This window comes from Lonchura striata, chromosome 1 (genome assembly GCF_050655825.1).
Source record: "Lonchura striata isolate lonStrDom1 chromosome 1, ASM5065582v1, whole genome shotgun sequence".
Taxonomy (NCBI): Eukaryota; Metazoa; Chordata; class Aves; order Passeriformes; family Estrildidae; genus Lonchura; species Lonchura striata.
In genome coordinates, this window is record NC_140703.1 from 87259647 (window position 1) to 87286742 (window position 27096).

Genomic DNA, 27096 nt, shown 5'->3' on the forward strand with positions numbered 1-27096 from the left:
TCTGCAGGATGCGAGCAGCCAGTGGAGTGTAGCAAAGCACAGATGAGAGCTGACTGCATCTGAGCTCTGCAAAGGCCAGTGCAGCACGAGAGGCTTCCCAGCCATGCTGAGTACTCTTCAGATGTCAAATGATGTTTCTCTTTGTGGCTGATCCCAATCTAAAGCTACATTTTAGAGGATAAAGCACAAAGCCTCCACTTTGTCTTTCAGAATCATGCAACACTCCTTCAGAATATCCTTCAGAAACATGAAAAAGATCGAAAAATCCCCATCAATTACAAGTTGTTCTTGTAGCATACAGTTTGGAGACAATTAGAAGAAAAAGATCGGTCTAGATGAGAAATGAATATGCCACATCTAAATCGTATTTTTAAACTAAAAATCTCTCCCTCCCCAGGGAGATACAAAATTCTACCACAAAGCAGAATAAAAATACAGCAAGGCCATCTTCTCAGAGTGGGTTTAAAAGGTAGTTTTATTTCTCACTCAATTTTTTTGAAGTTTGAGTTTGCCATTTGTGATTGTGTTGTAATGGGCAATATAGAAGGATTGAAATGCTTAAAAATTACATTATTATCACTGTAATTTAACACTCAGTTAATGAAGGCTTGAACTGTTGTTCATATTGCCATAGTGTAGCTAGCAGGTATACATACTGAACAGAGTCTACATTTGCAAAAAACTGAGCTAGAAATAAAGGTTAATCCACTGCCATATAAACATTTGATCTTGCAATGATCCCATTAACCTTTCTCGTATGCAAGGATTAGGCATAAGTAGCTAGCAAAATACTAATCTTATTTTAAATTGCAGAGCTGTGAGTACCCAACTTTTTTTTTCTTTTCACATAGGTGCAAAAGTTTAAAGCTTCCTCTGCAAAGTGATGAAGCCCAAAGTCTCACAGGATTTGTTAATGTGTTAAAACCATGCTACAATCAGCAGTTCAATGAAGCAAACTCAATTAAAAAAATAAAAGTTTTTTCATCTCTTTCGACTTGATTTCATTTGAATCCTGTCCTGACTACAGGAGTGAAGAGGGGTTGGAAAGTTCCTCCTAGAAGGCTCTTTGGCAGACCCTTTCACTAACAACTCAGGTGAGATTCATCTCATAGCTGTGACTGAACCTCCCAGCAGTGCCAGTAGCAGAGATCCTCTCTTGGCCGGTCCTAAGGAAGGAGTGGTCATGCCAGGTTTCATGAAGTTAACAGCTAGAAATTTCCCAACACCAATGTCTTCTCATTAGTGAGACCTATGTGCTTCTTGATAGAGGGACTCTGGAGAGCTACACTGGTGTGGACTTGTGAACTCTGCAAGATCTCAGTGAAAACTAAATGCAGTCAATAGGTGCACTGCAAAATCCAGCTCCAGTGCTGTAGCTTGGATGTCTGCATGTGTGATTACAGAGTTACTGCTTCCAGGCAGATGGGAGGTCATCAATCACAGGGTCATAGAATAATTTAGGTTAAAATGGGTTTCTGGAGGTCATCTAATCTAACCCCTGCTCAAATAAGTTCAAAACCAGAGCAGGTTGCTCAGTACTTGTAGCTTCTGTGTGAGCTTGGCAGTCAATGGCACACAGAGATGAGTAGTGTGACAGTAGGAAAGTCACACTAAGAGCAGATGATGGCCATGAAGTATGGTCCTAAATTTCTATATGTTCCACTGTTTGGCAGTCTGTTTCCATCTTCCAACCCTAGAAGAAAGCTAGAAATAATTTATTTTCATTTTCTTTAAACACAAGCAAACTTTTATGGCAAGTTGCCACGGGAGGTTAACTTCACTGTTTCAGGAGTAGAACATGCCAGGTTGCTAAGGGATGAATTTAAAAACAACAAAGAATTTCAACCCTGATAGTGGATCAACTCATAAACTAATACTGTGGTTGTATTTTGAATGATAGGGCTAATATTTTAGTCAGATTAAAAGAAATATATAGATAATATGCACCTGTGTTTTATGGATTACCTGAATCAACATTTTTGTCATGAAAATAGAAGCTGTTTGCAAAAGAGGCTTTGGGTCTTCCATGAGCTTGTGCAGCACCTAGCACATCAGAGATGCTAAAAAAAATCCAGAAATATAAAGTTATTTATTATATTGAGTTATTTATTGTTTTCACAGACCTTTTGTCCCGTGTACTCTTTAAACTCTGAGTTTCAGTATAAAATAGCTACCCTAGGCTATCTCTAAGGAGATGATGGCAAGGTGACTTGCCAGGGCACTACTGAGTCTTTAGGCATTTCCAGAAGCAGCTGTGAATGAACAAGACCAGCCCTGCAGCTGCTGCCATTCATGTCCCATTTGGTGCAATACTCCCACATATAAATGGTTCTGGAAAAACCAACTCCAGGAATGCCAGCGCAGACGAAGGCAGCTTGTGCAGCCCACATGGCAGGAGACTACCCATGGCTGGTGGCAGAGACGTGGTGGAGATGCTGCACCACCCCACCATGCCATGACCTCCTGAGCAGCTGTGTCTGGCCTTGTCACCACTTGGGCACCTGTCAGTGCCACCCATCTCTCTGCAAGAGAGGAGATTTCCCTCTGATTTGCCCATTTTGGTCATGCTCCACCTCCATTTATAATGGTAGTTGAAGCATATTTAAGATGCCACTTTGCTTGAAGATGGAAACCTGCAATTATGTTTCTTTAAGAATATTTATTACGACAGGTCATGGTGACAGTGACTAGAAGTCCTTACCATTGTTATGGTTTCACCAAATGACTCATGTTTATTTCTCCCTTATGGCAGTAGAAATGGCAAAACGTAGATGTCTGGACATTTTAATGTACCTGACATAGATGGCAATATATTTGCACTTGCATCTAGCTAATATGCACTTGCTAGACTGCACACTTTATAATCTGCAACAGAAGTTGGCAGCCTCTCCACCTCTCATCTAAGATTTAATGGAAGGTACTGCAGTCTCCTATTAATAGCATCATTTCTCCTAGCTACAGCGCATGGGCTACTGAGCATAACATGAGGAATTGCCTTAGTACAGCAGCTCAAAAACATGCCATTGTCATAAACAGCAAATCAGGGACGACAACATAAATGAGCTGAAAACACCTTTTGACTAATTGCACATTTCTATTTACTTATCTAGTTGTTAGTTTGCAAATTTAATTATTTTCCAAAGAGTTTCTAATCATTACTGCAAATTAGTGAGCTACTGTTGCATTACACATTGTTAGACTGACCTGACTAGAAGAAGCAGAATTAAATAGCAGAAAATGGTAGAAATTAAAATGGAAAAAGAAATTAAGTTCTCATAACAAGCGTAAGATTACTGCACATTTTCTCATCATTCAGAAATAACAAACTGCAGGAAAACCTTACACATTAAGAACTCTCCTGAAGGAACAGATGCCCTTATTAGTCACTCTCCCTTGCCTTTTCCCCCCACCAAAAAAAGCAGGGGATAATATATATACTATGGTGAATGTCAATGCTGACATAATCTATAGCACTTCTTAGCTTAGGAACCACCTGATCACATCTTTCTTGTTTATCCAGCTTGTGGTCATTTGTTGGGGATGTCAAGCCATTTTTTTAAGGAAACATTGGTCAAATCTGAGCCTTGTCAAGAGCAAGTGGTCCTTGGAAGTACATCAGCCAGGCTGTAAGAAGTGTTTTGCAACAGAAATAATGTCACATCAGGAGGACTGGCCCTGGGGCACAAATTAAGTCCCAAAGCCTCTTGTTCCAGCCAGGAGACAAGCAGCTCTGCTGGGTTCAGGTGGAGGTGTGGAGGGCAGGAGATGCCAGCCTGAGTGCACGGTGCTGTGGCTCACCACAGTGCCTGTGACACCCCACAGTCACGGTGCATGGCTTTGGGTGGGTCAGGTGCCAAGCTGGGATCATCTCTGGCCAAAGGTGAAACACCTGTTGGTGGCCACCAAAAATCACCAATGTAAACTGTGCTGCTGCACATACTTCACGATGTCACAACACATAGTCCCCTTGGCAGACACTTTTTCCAAAGAATTCTATAACGTCTACAAAGAAGAATTAGTATATTTTCTCCTCCCTTCTCATTTCATGAGATCAAAGAAAGGAGAAAAAGCTTTCACATCAAATTCAGCAGATGATTGATAAAATTAACTTTCGAACTTACAAAACTAAACTTTCTTAAAAACTGAAGCACTGTGTGTCCTTTCACTCATTTTTGATCTCATCTCTTGGACTGGATCAATAGCAAAAGCAACTGCAGAAAGACTATGCAGAAAGGAAATCTTTAATAAAATACTGGCTCCTAGAGTGAATGCTAACAGGGCTAGGGTGGAGATCACTGACTTTAGCAGCCAATGAACACAGTTGGAGAGAAGCTGCTGATGTAGAAGAGAGACAGCCATGCACAGGCATGAGCTGAACTGAACACACCTGAACTCAGTCCACAGTCAATCCTCAACATATTTAAAATGCATTCCCACTGTGACCTCCCTTGGCTGTAGCCTGACTTGGTCATGAGAAAGGTTCATGAGAAAAAATGTGGTCCTTGAACCAGAAATTGTTCTTTGACCTCACCAGTATTTTATCAGGGAAAAGGTTGGGAGAACCTGATTTATACTGCTGCATGTTCTTACTGCTGAGCAAGGAAGGAGCCTCATCAAGGCAAACTGCTGATTTTTACCATCAGGTTTGTGTCCACTCACTGGTGGCCTAAGGCTGGTGGAGCTGAGGGGGATTCCCTTGGTAGAAAATGCTTTGATGTCTAAATACAATACAACTTTCCTAGAAGCAGATCATAATTTCTCCCTTTTGTAGAAAATTAAGATAAATTGAATTTAATTTCATATGTGAGAAAGTAATTAATCATCAAGGTTTACAGGTGACTGGGCTCTCTGAGGCTGCAGACCTGCTGCACTGGAGATATGTTTTGGTGGCTTCAGTCAAACTTAATCTGATTCTTCTACAAATTCAGGATTATCTTGGATTCCCTTTTGCAAGGGATGCAGCATGTCAGCCTGGCTTCATGTGCACTTAACTTCCCCACACCAGAGCCCTCTCCAGCTGTGGGAATCTGACTTTCATTCCCTTTCCTGAACACCACTTTTTAATATTTCTTCTGCTTATTACACCAGATTAAAGAAATAGGCTAATGCTGCAGGATTTCCTGATACAGCCATCCAGGAAGTACCGAGCCTGGAGTGCAAAATACTATCTGAAAATTTCTCTTGATTTTATGCTGTTGTTGGTGCTACTTTGGTGTCTAAATTTAAATACAATACAACTGACAGAGAAAGGAGCACAGTCTCAGTGGTTTACATAGTAAATAGAAAGCTAGAGTTACAAATTAGATGTCCTGACAAACCTATATCTTTCTGCAGATCATACAGAAAAGCCATGAAAGTTGATGACCTAGTTGCTCACATCTAATATGTTAATGTTAACATTGTCCTAATGTCATGCTGAGATCCCATACTGCTCCTGACAAATTTTTATTTAATTTTATTGTTAAGGCATCCTTTGATGGACAATATGTCTCCCTACAAAAGCATCCTTTTTAGCCTGACTGTTATAATACTTGGGAAAATGTCAGTCTCCTCTGATGGTGTTTAACTCTCTCTCATTTTCTTTACTGTAGCCAGTTGTGCTTTTTCATAGAACCGTAGAATGGTTTGACTTCAAAGAGATCTTAAATGTCATCTTGTTCTTCCAACCCCCTGCCAAATGCAGGGACACCTTCCACTAGACAATGTTGCTAGAAGACCCAGACATCCTGATCTTGAACATCTCCAGGGATGGGGTCCACAACTTCCCTGGTCTTCTGTTTTGGCAGTGAGCTGATTTTGCCTATGGAGGTGCAGAACTTTTCCATTTTCCTTACCAAAAAGCATGCCATGAATTTCACAGCAGTTTTTTGCATTTCTCAGTTCATCGTGAGTGTTCTGAAGTACAGACCCAGCTTCCAGAATGTTCACTACCTCACTTTTCCTATCCCTGCCACCCTGCAGAGGGGTTGTGTTTGCCAGCTTCGATCTTGCTCTCACACCTTTAGAACAAGATGGAAAAATACTTAATTAGATCAGCTCCAGGGCAAACCTTGTTCCAGGTGATGGCTGTTTGCTTCTAAGGATCTAAATCCCAGACAGCCGCATCAGATGTGCTCAGCAAAGCAGGTGTTTTCAGAGTGGGCTTCATCTGTTCTGTTCTCAGCATCTTTCTCCAGACATGTGACTCCTTCCAGGGATGTGTGCTGCTCCCCCTTTGGATTTTGGAGGCGGCCAAAGGAAGGGCTGAAAGCTCTGCTTGTGATAGTGTGACTGTGGCATACGTCTTCTGCCTTCGGAAGCCTTAACTACAGATCCCTCCCCACCACGTCACCTGACATAAACCCACAGAGCCACCTCCCAAGGGCTTTTGGGGAGGAGTACACCAGGAGCACATGCCACAGCAGGTCATGCAGCCTCCAATTTATGGCCACAGCCAAGGCTACGGGCCAGGATAATGGCCCATCCCATGGGCTCTGCCCTTGAGCACGAGAGACTCAAGTGACCACCCCAACAGAGTCCAGTCAGGAGATTTTCACCAGCTCCCTTCCTGTAAACCTGCCACAGGGAAGAATCCAAAAGGGCTGTACGTTGGAGCTCCACTCAGTATGAATCTACTACCTCCTCCCTAGAACTTTGCTTGATAAATTTTAATGTAATTTACCCTTGCTTATTTTTATTTTCTCCTTTCATGCCTTTCAAATTATGTGCCTCAGCACTGGCTCTTAGCATGTCAGTACTGTTATTAGGTAACTGTCTAATGAATTTCAAAAGCCTAAAAAGCTTCTGAGAGACCTATATTTTGTTTACAGAAATGAAGAGGCTGATCAGCTTTTCTTGAAAAATAAGATTTTTGAAAAAAGGGGCTCTGTCAGGCCCCTTTATAACTTAATTGCTTTTTAAACAAAAATAAGCCTTTAAGTAAGCTTGTAAGTAGCTACAGTATGCTGCTTTCAGAGTTGTTTCTTTTCTCAATATTAGTATTACGGTGAGGCAAGCTGATTGTTTTTACCTCAGAAATAGAGGCTACTTTTCCTAAAAATAGATATATTCTCCCACAGAAAAAAAAATAATTTCAAGGTAAAAAGTCTGTACCAACAAAAAAAAAAAAAAAAAAAAAAAGAATCACAATTCATATTTTACATATTTAAATAATTAAGCATAATGTGAGGACAACCAAGAGATTATTTCTTTAATCCATATTTTTGGTAAGTATGATGCATAACTTTCTAAGCTGCTGTAGCTGTCATTTCCCCTGGCAATCTTGGGGTAATGCAAGCTTCTCCACCTAAAACCAGAAATTAATAGAACAATTCTTTCTATTAGACATATAAAAAATGCATTTCCAAACAAAATGACCACAGGAAGCACAGCTTTTAGTGATGGAGAGTGTGTGATCTTAACTCTTGTCACCTTTGCTCATTCAGTTCACATAAATTCAATTCAATGTATCAGCTAATACTGGACACTGTGCTGCTCCTCCCTGAAAGGATTTTCTCTTAACAGAAGCATCATACACAGCAGAAGAAGAGGAAGGAACATAAATTAACACAGGTTTCCAAAGAAGGCAGGATTTGCAGTGCTGTGCTGCAAGTGTACCTCTGGAGCTCATTTCTTATTTAGGCAGTTTCTCCTATTGGAAACAGGAATTTTCCCCAGCCTCACCTGAAGAGATGAGTGAGATGTAGCAAGCTGGTTTTGTCCACCCAGAATCTAAGCAGTAAAACCAGGAGGATGCATAACACAAGGAGTTGGGACAAATATTTCCTCATTCACTCCTTCTGCCAACAGACAAAAAACAGCAGTTTACCTATGTTCTTGGTGGAGATCTGACTCTTGAATCAGGCTTTCCTGCCTGCAGAAGGTACCCTGATAACAGTGCTGAACTTGCTCCTAAAAGATTTTAAATCCCGTTTCCACTAACCAGACTAGCAACTCTCTGTGGTTTGCCACTGATTTCCATGGAAGCAGGATCATTTTCCACCTAAAGCATCTCTACTCTGAGATAATCAGAAAAAAAATACTAATGAAGATTTCAATACAAAAACCAATAATTTATTTTAATTGTTTTATTAAAAATACTGAATTTATAGATAACATACAGACACAAAGCTAAGGTAAGGACCCAACAGGAGGTCAAATGACCTCTGATAATTAACGGCCTCTCTTTTGCCTTTAACTGCCTCTTCATTTGAGGGTCGCCCTCTCAGGGAAGAGATGAGGAGAAGAGGCAAGGCTTTGACTTGCTAAATTGAAAGGGGATAACAACGAAAAAAATGCAGTCATTGCTACTTTGTTACCTTGTAAGCATTCAAGGGTCTCTAGAGATCCCTGTGTCACCATGAAGGAGTTTAGCCGGAGTTAATCCATCTAAAAGAACTGGTGAACACTCTCCTAATCTCCAACATTTATATAGGCTTTTGACAGAGAACAACACAAGGGAGAGATTTAAAACCTCAGATGAGCAAAACCTTGCAAGTGTACCCTTAACCTTGAGCACCCTCTTCTCTTTAGGAAGGTGGCTGAACATTTCCTTTTAATCTCATTGACATTTTCTAAATCCTATTATCTTTCATGGAGCTTGCAGGTATTACCTGAGAGCTTTTCTGAAGAATATTTGCCCTTCCACAGCACCACTGATTGTTGAACTTGTGCTAGCTCCACCACCTCCTGTTGCCATTCCCCTTTCAGTATTTCATTTATAGTTCATTGGGCGAGAGGCCACTGTTAAATCATCTATTAATTGCTTTCTTTCAGATTATTTTATTTTTAAATCTCAGGTGCACTCCCAGTATTTTTTTCTAATACATATAGCAAACCATCTTTTACACCTCTGATTTATTTTATATAATGTCATTAAAGTATCTCTAGTATGTGCCTCCTCAGCTGCACTATTCCTGCTCCACATGTAGAGCAGCTCACAGCTGATGTCACATAGCTGAAGGAAACCTAGACCCACCTGTGAGCAGGGAACAACTGAGGCTGCTGAACACCCAAAGCATTTCACGAAGATGGCTGAAGTCTAAGGAAGTCCAGCAAGGACTGCTGGCACATTTCTTGCCATGCAGAAAGGCAGAGAGCTTAGTTCTGGCAGATGATTTGTTTGTCCTTTTGTCTCCTGCCCATCTTGCCATGATGCAGAACCAGAGTTCCCTGGCTGGGTGACACACCTGGGCACTTGCCTACTGGCGCTTCCATTGTTTCCATCTCTCTGTCTGCCTACATGGCAGAGCTATTGTACCTAAGCCTTATTTTCTTTTTTTTTTTTTCTTTTTCACACAAAAGTAGTTGCATCAACAGTTTTCACATCCAAAACCAAGACAAAGCAAAAGAAAATCCCCAGATTTTGGAGCTCTAAAACTGTCCTTGAAGATATGTTTTCCCCAGCTTCACAAGTAATAACGAGTAACGCTTTCATATGTGTATCCTAAACCAACACTACTGAAACATTCATCAAAAGGATAGCACGGCAGGGCTTTTCAGCCCACCAGGCTATTACCCTTGGCTATGTACTCAGATTACAGATGTCTACTACAGCACACAGAGTCCATTTGAGTATCATTCAGTTTAAAGAGAATGATGATGGGGGAGAATCCAACAAGAGGAAAAGAAGAGGGCAGTACATTAATGAACTCTCCTAAATCAGCGTGTGTAACCATCTAGACTCTTCAAAGAGACAGCAATCAGCACCCAGAAAAATAACTCATTGCAAAAGAGATGTCTCCTTTTCAGCTATGGTTATTGCTCTGCCTGCATGGGCATTGTATACAGTGTACTTAGAGATAACTTCTGACACAATTTTTCTTTTCTGTTAAAGAAACTGTATTTTAGTCAATGGAATAGATTTATTCATTTCCTTGCTTAAATAGGAAATTGTCTTAACCAAGATTTCCCTGTCAGCTCAGAAGTAAAGTAATGAACAATTTTTTTTGTGTGTTTTTCCTTGTAATAGCTGTCAGAAAACCCTCAATTTCACTATCTGGAATACATTTTCTTGCATTACTTCATTTTTTTTTTAATTGCATTTGTTCTATTTTGCAGCAGTGAGCTGAGTTTAGTTTTAATTTTAAACAACAAATCCTAGCCCATTCCCAAATATGTATGAGTATGGTAAATGTAGGAACTGTTTTCCATCCTTCACTTAGAGCAGAAAAAAAAATAAATCATGCTGCAACAAGAATTTCAGTAATTAAATGGTACAAGTGATTTTCACAAATATACTCCTCTTGTGAGACCTTTTGCTGCAGATTAACTTTTACATCCACTTCAGAAAAAAGAAAAAAAAAACTAACAAGAAGCTCAATAACCTCTCTCCCCATTCCACTAAGCTTCTCCTGCAATCAAACTCCTTATTTTTCTGCACCCAGTCACTGTGGGAAAAGGGACAAGTTGGAAAGAAGTAAGATAAAACATGGTAGAGTGTTGGTTCTTATTTTCTGTTTGTGTCCTTGAAGAAGGTTTTGGCACGTCCCTGCAGTTTCTGATGCAGATTACTGATTTGTAATGGGACTTTGCAGTAAGATACTCATTTTCCATGTGGTTAAAATTGCTTCCTGATATTTCTCAAAAGAGCACAATGGGGATTAGAAATTGCTGCAGCATCTCAATTGCGGAGATGTGCTGGTGAAGTGTAATTGTACTGAAGCCATGCACGCGCTCTGCCTGAAAGCCAGATTCTGCCTGTTGCATGAAAAAGACATCCATATGCCTGATCCCTGTGTGCATTGGAGCCTCTCCTTCCCTCTGCCTATGGCACAGTCCTGGCTGCAGGACACTGGGTCCAGTGAATCAGAGGACAACCAACATCCCTTACGGACCATGTGCTCAAGGCAATGTATATCTGCTCCCACAGCACACACAGAGCCCACACCAGAGATAAAATTCAGCTTTATCATGGACAGTCTAATAGTCTCTGCTTATCTTATGGTCTGATCTGCCAGAGGGAGGTGGAGGCTCTTGGGTGCTATTTTGGCAGAATGTCCTCTTCTAGGTTTTGGAACTGCAGATTAAAGCTCAAAAATGTGAAGCAAGCAACCCCCAAAGTCCAGAAAGCACATGCTTATGAGAAAAAACAGACCAAAACCAATTTTTAAAGCATTATTGAGCCACTCCCATTATTTTGGAAGGGGCAGATCATTATTTTGGAATGCCTCAAGAGAAAAACAGTGAACTCCTGTTTAGGGAAGAAATGATCTCTTGACCTCTCCACCCTGTACTAGCACAGCCTGGACTATTCCCTGTGCTTCCAATGGAGTCAAGATTTCATCTACCTCCCCCAATGTTTCCCTGTGGCATCTTCTCTGTGCATTAACTAAAGGGCACAAGTTCACATTTAGGAAAAATAAATCTTTGATGTAGCTTTTAGTGACATAGGAACTGACTAGCGGCATGCTTGAAAAGAAATAGAACATCAATTGAAAGATTCAGATAACTCTTCAATGCTCTATGTATACCATAAACAGGATATGTATGTAAAATGTTGTTTCAATACTTTTGAATTAGATTACTATAAGATGTTTTTTTTCCTCTTCCTTTCCCTTCTTTTCCCTTTTTCTTTCTCTTTTCCTTTATTTACTCTCCTTTTTAATTCCTTTCTTTTATTTCACCTCAGTATGGTTTTACTTCCGTTGCTTGAACCATAAGACTGTAAAAGCAGTAGAAACAATAACATATTTTGAATTTTCATCAAACAATGGCTTGTAGATTGAAAAAAAAAAAAAAAAAGCACTCTTTTCCTGTTCAGAAACAAAATATAGATGACCTGAACTAAGTCAATAGGAGAAGACACACACCTGACTCAGATGTGGCCTAGACAGCATGGATTTCAGATACCAAAAGATCTTCTCCTCTCCCATCAGCACAGCTGCTATTCCTGCATTTCTGGCAGTATCAGATTCAAGATGAGCAATGGTTGCTCACACCAGCTACAGAAAGCCATGCCATATAATGCCACAGATGCTAAGTGTCTAAGGACAAATTCACTGAGGACTACTTGGAGCAAAAATGACACTTCTGGCTCAAAGACTTCCTAATTCTCAGACCATTGGAAACTAGCAAAGTACTGAGGATACATTTACCTTGTTCTTATTTTCCTAGGCATCTGCTGTGGACCACAAGAAAAGGCTGAATATTGATGGGCCACTGTTATGGCCATTTTAATGTGCAAGTAGCCAGGCAAAAAGAAAGCTGACTGTCCTCAGAACATGAAGTCTATCCTGGCAGCAGGATAATCAAGGTCTGTGTTTCCCAAATAGCTTGACATGCAATCCATCCAGAACCCAATCTCCTTGCAATACTAAATGGAGAATTGCAGGATGCTTAGTTTTGATTACAAATGGGAAGAAAGCAAATATCTAACTCCTCCATGAATCAGAAACATCATTGCCATCCAGCTGCATTAACTATTAATGATTTCGGTGTGCAGGGAACTTTGTTTCTCATTCTTCTGGTGCTCAGCTTTTCAAATTGTGCTAAGTGTAGCACAAGAGCTACAGAAAGAGCCTCAGAGCAGCAGGCCAACACTGCCCAAGTATTTTCTTGTTTTCTCCTCTTCTTGACAACAGCATTGCCAGAACAAACCCAGTTTGGTATACCTGCCCTAGGATCTGTTATTCCACAGAGCTCCTCATTATGAAACAGAGCTAACCATGAAAGACTGTATCAAATAAATTGACTTCATCTGATGGGGCAAATACGGCTGATCTGGGCTTCAAACAACATCTCCAGCATGCTTGATATTTTGGAAGATATCAGGATTGTCTCCTGGATCATAACACGGGACAGGAAATGCCCCACATTGAGTTTCTTTTCCAAAGACCATCCACAAGCAGCAGGTGCAGCAATGCACAAGGAACCCCCTAAGAAATTAAGGGGAGCTAGAGATCTAGCTGGGACTTATTTCAATGTGATTTGAAGTATTATCATTCAGCTCTTTGTGAAATATTTTTCAGCCTCTCTTCAGTAAGGCAGATGTCTGCACTTTAAAAAAAATGTTGGTATAAAATAAAATTTTGTTTGAGAAATTCAGATTTGGAGAAAATTTACTGAAAACAAAATTTTCCAATAGACTGAGGTCTCCTGTCTAAGGCCCATGCTGCAGAAGTCCACGTTCATGTTCTTTACAAGAATGCTACATAGATGTTCTGTATATAACACTAGCTCTGGTGTTCTATTATCCCTTCTCCTTTATACTTTGAGGATCTTCCTCCTCTTTAAAGCCCTTTCCTCTAATCCTGCTAGAAGAAGGTTATTTCCCCTCTGGATGAACTGTCTCCAGTCAATACCAGCTCCTCTTCCAGAGACATCTCACATCTCCTGAAACTGACATTTCTTCTGCCAAAAATTTGTTTTCAAAATCTTGTTTGGTCCTTCTTTGCATTTAGCATTTACAGGACTTGTAAGAAAGTCAGCTGCAGCCTTGTCATACAGTCTTACTCTTCCTGTGAGGCTGCTAGTTTTGTCACCAGGGGCAGATAAAGAAAGCAACATTCCTTAGGTGGGATTCAGACTGTCTGTCCTAAATTCAAACTGTCCATCCGGATAGCCTTTTTTTTTTTTTTTTTTTTTTTTAGTCAGTCTTACCTAATTTGGAGTCACCTTTCAGAAGCAGTTGCTTATTTTGCCAGCTTCCAGATGGTGTCTCTCAGATTTTGGTATCTTTACTTGCCTGCTGTCCTTCATCCTCATCTTCAATGTTCCTTTAGGGAGCAGCTAGAAACACCCAGCAGCAACAGTCATTAGGTTCTAGCTTCCTTCCCCAAAATGGTGTAGCTCTCTGTGTTGTGCTCCTACCTTAAACCTCCTCATACAGTCATACAGGAACTTTTCAAGTCCAGTACTTCCATTTTACTCTTTGAATGAAAGCATGAAAATTTGCACCTGAGTCCTTGCAGGCAAGGAAAAGCTGTCCTTCATCACACCAGAGACACCACAGTGTTCATAATGAGAACCTTCCCTTCTGATCCATCAGTCGTGGCCCTGCAGGCTGAGAGAACAGTGTACAGCAACCTGGGCACCAGTGTAAGCAAAGCTGTCAAAAGGGGACTGACAGCTCCATGACCTCTTTGCAAACTGCACCGCAGACAGTGACACCTGAATTTTATCTCTCTCACTGATTGCTTAAAAATGCATTTTTCAGTGGGTTTTCAGGCTCATAGACACAAAAAAGTGTCACTTATACATGGTGTCCAGCTTTCATGCTTGCTCGCTGGATGTGGATTCAATAGCCTGGCTTGTGGCTGTGTCCTCAGAAGTAGATTGATTTCTGTAAAAAGCCATCTGCACAAAGCCTTAAACCCATTAAAATCACCATTGACCAAATAGCAGTTACAAATTTAAATACCTCTGTGAAACTAGACTTTAATTACTGCACTCCTTTCATGAGTCACAAAGAAATAGCTGGCAGGAGTCCAATTTATATGCACACTTCTCCAATATATACCTGCCTTACAACAATGGGTTTATCACTATGGACCTTCATAACTTTGATACCTTATTCCTGTCTTTGATGCCTTGATATCTGCCACTGTAGTTTCCCAAGGTATCCTGCCTTCTGCTGCTGCTGTCTGCCTTCTTTGGATTTTGGCTGCAACACAGTCCTTTTTCTTTATCCATATGGTTTTTCTATTATCTTGTCATTAAAATCCAGCTGAACTTTTCTGTTGTGCATATAGCAACATGATGAACTTTAGCTAATCCCCAGTAGATATTCAGGTCTGTTTGTCCTCATTCTGTTTAAAAAAAAAAAAAAAGGAAAAAAAAAAAGAAAAAAGAAAAATAAAAAAGACTACTTGCTATTCTGGCACCATCTAAATATGCCAAATACTGAAGGATGTGGACAACATTTATTCACAGATTATTCAGCTCACATGCTGAATTTTCCAGTACCTACCTGCACATCTGCTAAATTCCTCCGTATATGTAATTTGGTTTATTACCATTATATCTTTTTTGATTTTCACAGCCCAGAACAAGATGTAAAGGCCAGAACCAGTAAAGACTCTTGCATCCACTAAGCAAGAGCTGCTATTTCTAACTTCTTGGTACCTTGTTCCCAGGGAGTGAGATCCATAAGAAGTCAATCACTGGTATTACTGGGAACCCTGAGCCAGGAACTCAAAAATGTCCATTGAGTGGGCAAACCTAAAGATAAAATCATCTATAGACCTTTCCGTGGCTGGGCAGCAGCTATGGGAGGAGAGACTGACATAAAGCAAATAGACCTTGTTTCAGGTATTCTAGTCCTCTTTTTTCTGTCATAGTTTATAAGAAATAGCAACTTAAAGTTAATATTAAATTCTTGAGAATTCAGAATAGCAAAAACAAGCACAGCACTGAAATGGTGCCTCCTCCTAGTTTTTTTTTCTTCCCAAAACTTCTATTCGGTTTAGTCGTTTGAGTTCCTCCTTGTTCCTTTTCTAGCCTCATGAATGCAGAGGCTTGTATTCCTTCAGGAGCAACAGGAAATAAATGCCAATATTTTCAGCCTTTTCGGTCTTTCAAGTCATAGAACATGTAATTCTACACTCCTGCAATATTATATTTGGCAAGGTCTAAAGCACCATCACAGCCCATAAACTAGAAAAGAAAAAGAATTCGTGATTAAGCATTTCTGAAAGCAGAAGCCAACAACACATTTTGGAGGTGCTTAAATTTCACAGCTCTGCCTTTTGAATATTCAGCATAAATTGAGGTCCATTTTACAAAAATCTCTGCTCCATTCACTTCTAATCATTTGGCAAGCTAGAATTAAAAGAAAAGTTTGCTTCTTTTCAACAGCATATTGCACTATTATCTCATCTTGGTTTAACCCTCCTGCAACCCAGAATGTTTCTATTTCTACCACATTCTGTTCATGATTTTTTTTTTTTTACTTCAAAATGGGCAACAATCTTTTCCAACAGCATTAAATAAAGGAACAAAACTTTTTTGATGAGTAAACCTTTTCAGCTATTTAGGACATGCCATGGAGGATCCCAACTGGTAAAGAGTGTGTTATGCAAATTTTGATAACCAAAGCATACTTTGTTGACCTGGAGTAGAAGTGATGAGTAGGTTCCTTCCCAGAGTGAGACCTTTCCATAAGAAACGTTCATTACAGAGAGGGTGGTGATCCCCATTGACAAAGGTTTCTGTTCTGTGGCTATGTATAGACACAGACTGTGCAGACAGAATGAGACTACATGGTCTGCAAACTGTTAGGGCCCGAGCTCCGCTCCACAACATGGAAAGCCAGATTAAAGTGAAACTACAATCAAGCCAATAAAACCTCCTGGGAGCTTTACCATTTCTGTCGCATTCAGGACCCAAGTTTGCTTCTGTCTGCCTACCCTGGTTCATGAGCAGAAGTGTCCAAGTCTTGGATGTCTCACTCCTTCTAGGGAAAAAAAAAAAAAAAAAAGACATAATTCTTTATGGGCTAAAAGAATTAGCTGCAGAGTTCATGCAAGACTGTGAGCATAAGGCAAATCTTCATTTCTGACAAACTAATAAGGAAACAGAAATGGTTTATTTGTGGACCCAGACTGCACAGTGAGAACACATCTCACAATTCCCAGTGCAAATCTTGCAGGCTTGCACTGCCCTGGGAAATGAGTTGGAAGTTTTTAGCTCAGCATGGTGACTGTAGGAGAAGGAGGAAAAAGGTCACTGTGCTCCAGCTATGTCTTCCTATTAGCAGCGCAAATGCAAGGGACAGGGTACCAGCAGGTAATGCCACATTTGGCCTGAGCTGCGACATCCAGCATGAGCTGCAGCAGTGTTCCCAGGGAAAGAGCCTTGCTGGCTCAGAGACTGCTGCAGTGACCCCCTCCAGCCCTGCCAGGTTGGTCATGGCCTCCAGAAGGACAGTTTCCAATGAATCCATCCAGGTTTCAAACAACAAAGGCTGGTGAGCTTGATGTGAGGGGGGATATGAGGAGGAATGTCTGCCTGCCAGTAAGGGTAGGCAGCTGCCCGGGGGAGAACTGCAATTTCTGCAGGAGCTGCTGGGTAGTAACTAAACATTGGAATCCCCAGTGTAATTGTACCACATCCAGCAGAGTAAAATCCAGGTCATTCCCTCTTGCCTAGTACATTTAAGCTGTAAATCCTGTGGAGGAGACTGCTACCAGGTGACTCTACCCAGTATATTGATTTTCACCTGCCACCACACTCATGATCACAGACCACAGGCAGCTGAGGGTGAGGTTGCCTGCAGCCCCACAGAGCTCTTAGAAACAGTGCTGTGCTTCTCCCAGGCTCTGAAGCAAACAGCCATCCCTGGAGGAGGACATGACCACTGTGTTGTGGGCAAGCTTTGCCACTTTTTGGCATTTATTTGTGACAAACTTCCCATCACAAGCAGGATCAGGGCATTTATGCCTGGACACCAGCAATTTAGTTATGTAGCATTTAGTCCAGCCCATTCTGGAGAGCATTGGCTGCATTACATTGGCCAGTGCAATGACTGGACATAAACAGAATAGACAAAGTACCTAATCTAACTCCTGCTCTCTCAGATATCTTTCATGAAACTCCTGCCAGAACACATTTTAGGAGTGATTAGGGGTTTTGGTCCTCTCTCCTCCTTTTTGTACAGTGAAAGGACATCATCAGAACAGAAGAATCTACCCTGTCCTTTTAAGGACCCACTCCCCCTTACCAGCATGACAGCTTTTCCAGCACCAGCATGTTATCTCTGTTTCTCTCACAGTTCCTTTTTCTTGATCCTTGGCTGCAACACAGCTGCAACCTCTATCCCACATCAAGTTATGCCAGAGCCCTGTACAATGCTTTAATACTTCCTTTGCTCTTCAGCCAAACTGGGATGCCAACACTGTGTTTAAATTGTTTTTCAGTTATTTCTACAAAACCTTCATTTAGTTTTCATGCAAGAAGGTCATCAGAGACAGAGCTTACTCTCAGATATTTTGATTACATACATAATACTTCTGCTGTCCCTGACTGTACAAAATCATGGCTTGGATGGTAATGTATCCTGAGAGCACAAAGCTCCCAGTGTACCAAAGGATGATTTTGTGGCTTAGATATTGATCTGAACAAAAGGGTTACAGCCACACATAGCTGAGCTGGGAAATCCTGGGAGTGCCTGAAGCCACAGGGCATTCCCAAGACAGCAGCTAATGTTCAGTTGTCTCTCCTGGCAACAAAACAGCCACTATACATCACACTACTTACACATCCCTTGAAGGAGGCATTGTTACAGTCCCTGTAGATCCAGACTGTTGTGAGCATGGTCACAGGGTGGACCTCTGAATAATGACAGTGCAGAGATGGGCACAGAACATCAGAGCTACAGGGAGCAGCAATGTTGTAATCCTGGGTTCACTGTGGGAGTCCTGGGTGCCTGGAGTGGGCAGGAGGGCAGGCTGAGGGATGGTGGCCCCTGGGCCAGCTTATAAGAGACAAAGATCACACTGCCACCTCTGCTGCCAGCATGTGACGAAAACCTGGGTAAGGCTCACAGCAACAACGGTGAACCCCAGCTGTGGCTGGGACGAAACAACCTCAAACATGGGAGAAGTTGGTCAGTGCTCTGGGTACAAGCCAAGGTACAATAGCGCAGCAGTGGCCAAGAGCAAACCATCTTCCACCTTGAGTAATATGTGATTGTCTTCTTCCACAGAGGCTCATTTTATCCATTCTAAAGTACTCAACTTCTTTAAAATGTTTGGATTTGTTTGGTTTGTGGGATTTATTTTTTGAAGAGCTATTGATAGTATACCTGGAGGATGTAGTAAACTGGCCTTCATTCTGCAAGTTTGTTGGAAAGGTGCAGCTGGGCAGCAGGAAAAAATTCCCCATGTAGACTTCAATACATTCTTGAAAATAAAGACAAAGACCCTCAGCATTCAAAAAGAAGGAAAAAAAAATAAATTCAGTCATGATTCTTTTAGCACAATTCATATAACAGCAGAGATATTAGTAAGAAAACCAGTATCAGCAGAAAAGTGTTCACAACCTAGTGCTGATGATTTAAGAGTAGTCAGGGATTTAGAAGACATTTTAATGTGCCAGCAGAAGGGGTCTTAAAACCACCAAAAAAAATAAGTTTGTGATTTAAAGGGGAAGTTATCAATGTTAAAACATCCATTTATCTCTCACTCACCTTCTGTCTATTTTGCTGGCTCTGTCTCTCATCTGGGAAGTCCAGGAGCATGAGTAAGGGTGGGGGGTTTGTCTTTTTTTTACTCTTTTAATAGAAAAGTGCATCTAAGAGCAAGCACATTCACAGTAAGGCTGAATTTTATTTCCCACTGGACACGTAGAATGGTTTGGGTTGGAAAGGAGCTTAAAGACCATCTAGTTCCACCTCCCCTGCCACGGGCAGGAATACCTTCCATTAGATCACGTTGGTCAAAGCCCCATTCAACCTGTCCTTTAAGACTTCCAGGGATGGGGCATGCACAACTTCTCTGGGCAACCTGTGCTCGTGCCTCAACACCCTCACAGTTAGGAATTTCTTTCTAACATCTGATTTAAACGTCTCCTCTTTCAGTTTTTAATTCTTCCCTCTAGAGTCCGCTCACTCTCCGCCCATGTAAAACATCCCTCCCTCTCCTTTTTAAGCCTTCTCTACATACTGAAAGGCTGCAATAAGGTCTCCCCCAACACTTCTTTTCTCCGGGGTGAACAACCGCTGCTGTCACACCTCTCCTGACGGCGGTCACCCTGGCAGGGGCAGGTCCGGTGTCCTTCACTGCGCTCCTGCTCTCCCCGAGCAAAGCGAGCCGGGCTGCGCCGGGCCCGCGCGGCGGGAGCGCGCCGGCGCCTCCCCCAGCGGCCCCAGCCGCTGCCTGCAGGTGGCGCTGTTTAATTGGGGAAGGCTCCCCCGCGCCGCGGGGCGCGCCCGGCCGGCAGCGGCGCCGCTCCTGGAGCCGTGGAACATCTGAGCTCGGACAATGCCGCTTCCTCTGAAGGAGAACCAAATCCTCCCGTAAGAACAAGGAAAAGCCATCAGCTGCCGACGTGGAGCGAGCACAGCTGCCTCCGATTCAGCGGGAGAGGGCTGCCCCTTTGCAGGCAGGCTGTGTTGTAGAAGACAGGGTTTTGAGCGCCCCACCGCATGCTGGAAGATACCCTAAATCCTGAGTCACTCCATTCTTGATAGGCAATACCAAAGACCACGCACACATATGGCCGCAGCAGCAAAAGAGAAACATGGTCTAGTGGAAGTTTTCCATGTTCGTGGCATGGGGTCTGGAGCTAGGTGATCTTTAAAGTCCATTCTGACCCAAACTATCCTGTGATCCTGTGATCAGTTAGTTTAAGGTAAAACTTCCAGATCTGTTAAAGCTCAGCACACCTACAAAATGCCAATTCCTTCTGCAAATTTTCAGAGTCTACCTGACTCCTAGTCACCCAAAAGTAACTTTAACACCTGTCCTTCGATTCCTTCTGCAGGACAGCTCCAGCAGCCAAAACACGATCTCATAAGGAACTGTAACTTGGTCCCTTGTTCTGTCCTTGGGACACAACCAGGCCATGCAGCCGTACAAAACACGTATCATTTACCAGAGCTGCAAAGGGAATGATGAACAAAAGATTCTCACAAATATCAGAGCATAAATTTCCAGCCTCTTTCACTCGGGCTCTGCACCTTTAAACCACAATACTTCTTCTGCAGTGCTTTTCCGTGGCCTTTTAGAGAGAAGGGAAGAGAACAGAGAGAATAGCCAGGGAGAAGAAAATAAATTAAAAAAAAAAAATTCCCAGCAATCTTTTCTATCAAAAACCTGCCTAGCTGGGGAAGGAGTGGAGGAAGTGGAGAGTGGGGGAAAGAAGTGAAAAGAGAAAAAGGATAGAAAAGTCCAAAAGTTCTTTGTGGTGAGATAAGAAAACTTGGAGGTAAGTTTGGATAAAGGCATATCAAGTTTTTAAGTGCTTTCTGACCTTTGTAATCTTATTTGCAGACATGGTTTCATTCTTTCTTTTTGGGGCCTGTAGAAGAAATCATTTTCTAAGCAGAAAGACATATTTGGTATCTCTGACTAGACTTCTCAAAGCCAGCTGAGCTCATGAGCTCTCAGTCTAGCATCACAATCTCTCCGCTTTCTGGGTCTCTTTGATATTTCCTACCACATCCCTGGTGCGTCCTCGGTTCCTACTGCAGCTCAGCAGAACATTCCTTCTCACTGAATAAAGTGTAATGTCTTCCCATCCTGGAGGAATGGGGCTTTTTACAATCAGCAAAAGGAGTTTAAGGATCTGTGAACTCCTGCACTGGAGCTGCTGTATGACTGTCACTTAACCATCCTCTTTTCAACTCTTTGCTGCCTTGCCCTTCTTCTCTGTATGTATCCCAAGTGGTAATGATTCAATTTCTGAAAAACAACTGAGTAGTACAACAATAGCACTAATGCTATAGCAAAAATGTATTTATTTTAAACCTCACCAAAATCTCAATTAAGTCATGACTATCCTTTGAAGCAGGCAACAATCCAGATTAGACATGGACAGAGATATTGCACTGATATCTTATAGTATGATAATAAGTTTGTGGTCAATCAAATTAGAGCATTTTAAGAAATTGCCACCTGTAAGGTGATCAAAGCTTATAGCAATCCAAATGTGAAGTAAAAAGTTTGAATTTAAGCTGCCAACTTTGTCCCCAGACATATCCCTTTTGATCTCAGTGCCACAGATCATTCTGTCTTTAGCAGAGATGCAGAAAGCTGGTGCTGAGTTAAATTGTCATTGAGGTGACTTTTAGGAACCTCAGTATATTCTAGCTCCTTGTTTGAAAACTATCAGGAGATGATGTGAAATATGCATTGACTAACCAGTTATGTGACAGTGTGAAGCTGACACACAGGCACCTTCCACGTGATGATGAATGATGAAAATGTATCTTAGATCTTCAAATTACCAGAGAAAAGAGCAGTTCTACTTCAGTTTAGGAATTCAATCTTTCTGCAGATGAGAGGGAGCCAAATATGCCTGCATTATCACTAAAAATGCCTTTTTACAAATGTAGGAGAACTTTCAGTTCACATATTTTTCTCTCAGAGATAGAGCAATTCTCCAGAGGGCTGAAATCCAGAGCTGACTGGATTCTACCTGTCACCCTTACTTGCTGCCCTCTGGGAAAGGTTTTGTTTTTTCTCCTTCTCACTGCTACATTGAACAAAAAGACTTTTTTGAGGCCTCTGGGGAGGAAGTGTACAGTGCCCCAGTTTAAAACAATGAGGCTATGTGAAATCAGTGTAGAGCAAGGAATGAGTTACCAGTAAGGTACCTGATACATCTGAACATTAATGGCAAAGGGCAGAACATTCCCCTACTGAAATTTTAGAATTCCAAGTTCCCAGACATTCTTGTTTAACAACACTATTCATTATCTTTTCATTAGTACTACTTTCTGGAAGAAAAGTAAATATAATATATAGTAAAATATATATAGGAAAGTAAAATAATATATAGTAAAAATGGTGAAGTGATATATCATGGTGAGAGCAGAATGTTTATATGTAAAAGCTCACCCACATACATAAAGGGGTGCGTGAGCTTTCAGGAGTGCTTGAATAAATAACACACACCATCAAATTTAAAAATATGCTTTTAGTAATACAAGTTTTATCGCTGCTATCTTTGTATTGATAAAAAAATATTTAAAAAGGAAAAGGAAAAAGATAATTCCAGGGATCCTTGGAGAATGGCAGCATTTGGGAATGCAGTAAATAATAATATCACTACAAGCTCCAAGTACAATGCAGTGGCAAGTGTAGATCTGAAGGCATGAACAATAGATAAGAATAAGAAAGAAGAAGGTAGTGTTCCCCTCTCCAAATGCAGCATTGTGAGGCCACCCCAGACTACTGCCTGCACCTCTGCAGTAAATTACCAGCACCCTGTGCTACCTGCTAGCACTGAGGAAGGCTGGCGTGAAATGGTCCATATCTGTGCCTGCAAACTATCCTAATTTCTAAATCACTGTGACTGCAGGGAATGACTCCTGGCTTGTGCTAAGCCCAGTCTGTGCTCAGACATTCTCTGGGATGAGTGGATCTGTCTCATTGATCCAGAGAAAAACCACTCAAAGGCCTATGCTAACAATTTAACGCCAGGGGCAGTCAAGTTCAAGCACTCACAGTTCTCAGTCTAATTTACTATTCTAGATGTAGCCAGCATGTCTAGGCTTGATAGATGCATTGAGAGGACGATGGTGAAAAATGGGAAAAGGCTCAGAAGAGGGCCACAAAAACGATTTGTTGTCTATAAAACTTAGTGAGATGCTCAAAGGGCTGTATTTATTAATGTTATTTAAGGGATCAAAAGGTGTGAAAGTGATCTACAAGAACCCATATAGAAAAAAGATTTCCTGCAGCTTACTACCCCATACTCTAGAAGTTAAAAACATGCTGATATCCAGGATCTAGATAAATTCAAGCTGTAAATAAGGACATTTTTAAGCATTAGGAGAAATTACTATGGAGCAAATTAAAAAGTGCTCTGGTGGATTCTTCATCATGTGTGATCTTTAATGTTTTTTTCAATATCTTGTGAATACAACAGATGCTTGGGGGTTCATAAGAAAAGAGTATGTGGGTTTCTTTGAATTCCTCACACAAAAAGCCAGTCTACTTTACTGGTGCCTTCCAATCTTGAATCTATGATTTGATGAAAAAGACATTGTCAGTGTCCCTAAAGTGTCAGTGAGAAGACTTCCTGCTAGATCTATTAAAAAAAAAAAAAAAAATTCTTATATATGCAGTTGTTGTTAGCAATGTAGCAATTAAGGCAAAAATTGCTGTCCCTTATTGGAGCCAGACAGACACCAGCTAAAGTAAAGCTGGTGTAGAATAGAACTGCTGTGAAAAACAGAAGTCATTCTTGACATAGCTGAAACTAAATGGTCTTAGAGATCTGAATGTTTGTTTCTGCCCTTTCTGGTTGTCTGAAGAGAGTAAGACCCACTCTAATTGGCACCTATATTTTACAGAGAGCACCAGAATTTCAGTGCTAAGGAATTTAGCAGAATTTTTACCAAAGAGATGTTTTCATATTCCAAACAAACCCAAACATAGCATGAGTTAATTGTCATGGTCTACCTTACTCTCAGTTATAAAAATACAAATATGATCCATATTATTGCTATGTAAACACAACAGTAGCAGAATTTAGAATACGATTCCTACATGGATAAGAAACTGATGACACAGACATATGGGTTTCCTTAAAATATCAACTTATTCATGAGACAAAGATACAGATGAGAATTCACTTCAGTGAATTGATGGAGCAGAGCTCCTTCCCCAGCCCTTGGGGCTGAGTTCCACTGCACATCAAACACACCTACAATGCCTTGTCCCCCTCTCAGATATGCAATAACAAATCTGGCTACTCAAAATCTATTTTCCTTTACAGTAAAGAAATTTCTTCTGTGTGAGCCTTTGCTGGGAAGGTAGTGAGGTCTGTAAGACACATACCTTTTTATGCTGACAAAGCATTTATCCCACTACCTAAAATTCTTTCAAGCCAGAAATTAGCTGCATATGTAATGATCCTGCCTGCAATACTTGAAACATAAAAACGAGGCAGTGGAGATGAAATCCCTGCAAATCTTGTGGGTTTGGAATAGTTGGGTTATATTAATTTGGTTATTGGGATTCTTCAGCTTGAAGCCATGTCTCTCTAGGAGGAAAGGTATCTGTGATGCTGTTCCTAGTTCTGCACACTTCTTGAGTATCTTCCCTCTGTCCAGCACTCCATAATGATGAAATTCTCCCCACACCCTTCCCTGAGATCAAAAATATTTTAATTAACAGCTTTTTAAAAATAAGATTCCTCTGAAAGTTTACATTTTCTGTTGGGGGAAGGTACCCGTTTAATGATTAATTTAGAATAATTACAAGTCACCTCAGATGAAGAATTTTCGCCCGCTCATTTTTGTAGCTATTATTGCACAGAATTAATCCAGGATTTATTTCCACAAGTATTCATCATTTTTGTAGCTGAGTGTAATCCACTCAGTCAGTAAGGAAATAATTTATACACACAGACATTGTATTCTTGGTATTGTGTGACTTACACTGTATCGATTGTCTTAATTTTGTTTCTTACTCCTTTTTCTAGTTGCAGTAGGTGTTTCAGGATTGCCCATCACCTTCTAATGTTGTATTATGGGGAAAATTATTTCTGATATTTCCTAGATAGTTATTTCAATAACATAAAATGTATACTGAACAGTAGGGAATTAATCTCTCAGGATTAATTTAGCATGAAATGGCTAATGTTTACTAAACTCACAACCTCCTTCCTAGGGACTTCATGCACCCAGATGAGGTTTCCTATTCTATTCTTCTCAGCAAGCAGCCATTAAAGGAATGTAATCCCAAGTGGCACAGTAAGAAGTAGCTTTGCAGCATGTTTTTAAAGACATTTTTTGTGCAAGTTCCTAAAACCCAATAAATCCACGTGAAAAACAATATTAAATTACTATCATGCCAGTCAAAGAACAAGCTCTATCAGCCAGGGCAGTGTGAGTCAGCACCAGAGGAACTTCAGCCCTTCCCCAGGGAGCTCCACCTCATGCAGAGGACCAAATTTTGCAGTTCCTTGTGAAAGTGCTTTATTTGCATGCAGCAGGACAAACTGGTAGCTAAACACCTATATTCCCCCAAAACCTCTCCCTTTTCCAGGATCCATTACATGCACTTCAAAATGTCAGCCTCTCTGTCTTTCATTCAGAACTTGGGTGTTTTGCTGTAGACACAACAACAACCTCCAGGGACACCAAGAGCACCCTGCCAGTGTCACTCTCAGCCAGGCACTGCTGCTGCCCCCACCAGCCTGCATGCCTGTGTGCCAGTGCTGGGAGAGCCACCAGCTCTCTGCATGGCCTGAAACCCAGCCTGAAATATAGGGTTTGCATCTTTGTGGCACCTCAGGGAATTCTAAGTCAAGTTCAGCTCTATTGGCTTAAACAACTTCCCCAAGTGAACTTGGATATAGAAATTTTGATGGTCCCATACATTCTCAGACTATGCAACATTTTATCTATTTGTTTATTGTATTCATAAATAAAAATGCCTCATTAACTGCACAAATGAATTTCCTCTCCAATTATAGTCACTTCTTATTTCAATACAGAAAAACAAGTAAGCACTGCTATAAAACACTGCCCTCTGTTGAACTCTGTGTTTATCTAATGTATTTTTTAAAGTCCTTCTTTGTGAAGCCTTAAAACATTCAAGTTTATTCTTCTTCAGAAGAAAATAGTTTTTTAAATCTTCAGCAGATTGGAACATCCATCCTTCTAACTACTAGTAATATAAATTCTGCAAGTACAGAACTATTATTCATCACAGAGCTCTCTTAGCTCTGCAGAAATGAAATATTTTATAAAACCACACATATAACCCACACAAACCCACAACTTAAGAAGACTGTGAGAAACTATAATAATATAATGGACTTAAATCTGTTTAGAGGGAAGATGCTATTGGCTCATATTGATTTCTGGTATGCTGAGAACAACAGAAGAAGAGAATGGGATAGGGGCTAAATTTTCCTTGGATCTCAGGATAGTTTCCTTTCAGTATTTCTAGTACTGTTGAAGACATGATCAGTTAAATACATGAGAGAGACAACTCTTGACAGGGAGAGATAATCTAATTATTTTAAAATCTTTCTATTAGATCACTGTATTCCCTGTGGCTGTGTCCTCAGGAAAACAAGCTGGTAACTCTTTCCAAGCATTTCTTCCAAGTGTGAGAGTGTGAACCTGTTATGCTTCCATGGACAGAGACCAGGCTGGGTGGAAAATGACTTAAAGGCACAAGCCTTTACTGATATCCTTGTGAAATTAAAACTTACAGCTTCATTCTTACAAGCAGTTACAGTCACTAAAACACAGGCATAGGAGTGGTCCCATTACAGCCAATAAGCATATGTGCATGCTTCACCTTCAACATCTTCTTCAAAGAAGCCCCAAATCCATTCAAGTTAAGAAGGTCATACCCAGAGTAGTGTCACTAATATGGACATCTATTGTTGTCCCTCTGCTCAGTGCCCATGGCCATGAAGCACTGCCCCTGGCCAGAATGGTGTTACTTGGGGGTGCTCCCTTCCCAGGCATTGGGAAAACTTTAGAAGTCA

General features: G+C 41.0%; 1 long non-coding RNA gene across 2 annotated transcripts; it reads right to left on the minus strand.

Annotated features, from left to right (window-relative positions):
* Positions 1 to 455: 455 nt before the first annotated feature.
* LOC116184290 (uncharacterized) lies at positions 456 to 25805 on the minus strand. 2 transcript variants are annotated; one of them, XR_014956155.1, is made up of 3 exons: positions 18722 to 25805; positions 16281 to 16372; positions 456 to 14726 (listed from the first exon to the last, which is right to left on the minus strand). It is a non-coding gene; the product is annotated as an uncharacterized LOC116184290 (long non-coding RNA). The 2 variants fall into 2 exon arrangements; XR_014956154.1 differs by having other exon boundaries at positions 16281 to 25805.
* Between the last annotated feature and the right edge of the window lie 1291 nt (positions 25806 to 27096).